This window comes from Aulostomus chinensis, chromosome 21 (genome assembly GCF_037954235.1).
Source record: "Aulostomus chinensis isolate RoL2024-O1b breed Wild chromosome 21, RoL_Achi_v1.0, whole genome shotgun sequence".
Taxonomy (NCBI): Eukaryota; Metazoa; Chordata; class Actinopteri; order Syngnathiformes; family Aulostomidae; genus Aulostomus; species Aulostomus chinensis.
The window spans coordinates 20,967,125-20,969,351 of NC_141340.1; positions in this window are offsets into that span (position 1 = coordinate 20,967,125).

The following is a 2,227-nucleotide window of genomic DNA, read 5'->3' on the forward strand; positions in this document are numbered from 1 at the left end:
TCTCTTCTTTTAGTGTAGTTATCCTCAGTTTGGTTTTAGTTATATTCCCAGTTTTGATTTTGTAGTTACTCTTACTTTGGCTTAATTTATCCTTACTTTTTTGATGTAGTCAGTTAACCTCTTATTATCCTTCCCCCGTTACTCTCACTTCCCTAACCCCCATATTCCCTCCCCTGTCTCCCTTGCTCTGACCTCTTCCATTCGTCCTCTTAGCCTCTCACTGTCCTTTTCACCTTTCTCTATTTTCCCCCTAAGCTTCCTTCCATCTAGTTTGTCTTTATGTTCCCGCTTGTTTCCTTTTGTTTTTTATTTTTGGCTTATATTTCTTTTTGTGTTTGTACTTTAGGTTTGCAAAGTGAAAAATAAATAGGGTTATAAGAACAGCAGGCACTGATTTAGATTAAAATGAGTAGGGCAGAGATAAATTAGAGTAGAAATAGGTTAGGAGTTGGGTGAGGGATGGGGTTTATATGAATATATGTATATATATACATATATACATATATACCTACATATACATACTGTAGATACATAAATACATGTATGTACGTATATACACATACTGTATATACATATAGGTATCCACATACGCACGGTGGAGCAGTGGTCCTCACTGTGGCCCCCAGCAAAAGGTTGTGGGTGGAGTCCCGGCTGCAGCACGGGGTCTTTCTGGGTGAGTCTCCATGTTCTCCCTGTTCCTGCTGGGTTCTCTCTGGTACTCCAGCTTCCTCCACAGTCCAAAGACATCAAGAGGGACCAGGTTAATCCAGACTCTAAATTGACCGTAGGCGTGGCTGGGAGAGCCAATGGTTGTCTGTCTCTATGTGTTGGCCCTGCCATGGACTGGTGACCTGTCCAGGGGGAAGGCTGCTGGGATAGGCTCCACCCCCACCACCCTGAACAGGAGGAGAGGGAGAAGATGGAGGGATGATGGATGATGATGATGGATGGATGGATGGATGGATGGATGGGTGGATGGATGGATGATGGATGGAGGGATGGATGGATGGATGGATGATGGATGGAGGGATGGATGGATGGGTGGATGGATGGATGATGGATGGAGGGATGGATGGATGGGTATCTACATACTGTATATTTCTGTGTATATACATAGAGGAGTCAGTGGAGGTGGTTCAGCCATCTGGTGAGGACGCCTCCCTCAGGAGGTGTTCCAGGCATGTCAGACCGGGAGGAGGCCTCAGGGCTGACCCTGGACCCGCTGGAGGCATCATATCTCTCAGCTGGCCTGGGAACGCCTCGGGATTCCCCCAGAAGAGCTGGTGGATGTGGCTGGGAAGAGGGCGGTCTGGGCTTCCTTGCTGAGGCTGCTGCCCCTGTGACCCGGACCAACGGGATAAGAGGAGGATGACAACGAGGTATATATACATACAAGTATATACATATACCTATATGTATATATATATATACACGTATATATACATATATCTATGTATCGAAATATGTGTATGTATACACACACACACACACAGTATATGTGCCTGTTCCAATGTATGTAACATATTATTATATATGTTCAGTTCATGTTTCTGTTTCCCCTGCAGTGGTTAATCATTGATGCATCATCAAGGGTTGTTATTGTCCACAACATTCTGAGTGGACGCCGGCTGGACCGCTACTTCCTGCTGCTCACCTGCTGCTCACCTGCTGACATGAATGTGGATTAATAATTTCATCGTGTGGCTTCTCCGCTGCCCAAAACCACTGATGTGTGGTTTTACAGCCGATCCAGCAGAGTCAAAGACAACGTCTCCCCGTCGCTGTAAAGACAGAGAAATTAGAAATGATCACATGATCAACTGTTAGCAGGACACTCCTTCAAAACACATTCACCAGGGCAAGAGTGTGTGTGTGTGTGTGGGGGGGGGGGGGGGGGGGGGTTGGTTGCAGCAGAGGGTTGGTTGGATTGTTTTTAGCTCCCACCTTAAACATCCCAGGAGATTTACCCTTCAGCTGGAGGACCATGAAACCGATCGTTAACCGCGGGAGATCCACCGAGGCTTCAGGTGTCCTTATTTGGTGTGAGGTCATTATGAATACTGGCCCCCTTGAACCAATCAGCTCCATCACTAAAAAGACATACCTCTGCAGTACACACACACACACACACACACACACACACACACACACGCACACACACACACACATCTTTGTCCTCACATCTCTGTGTTGGTGCCCTCCAGCTGGAGCCTATTACTGTGTTTCT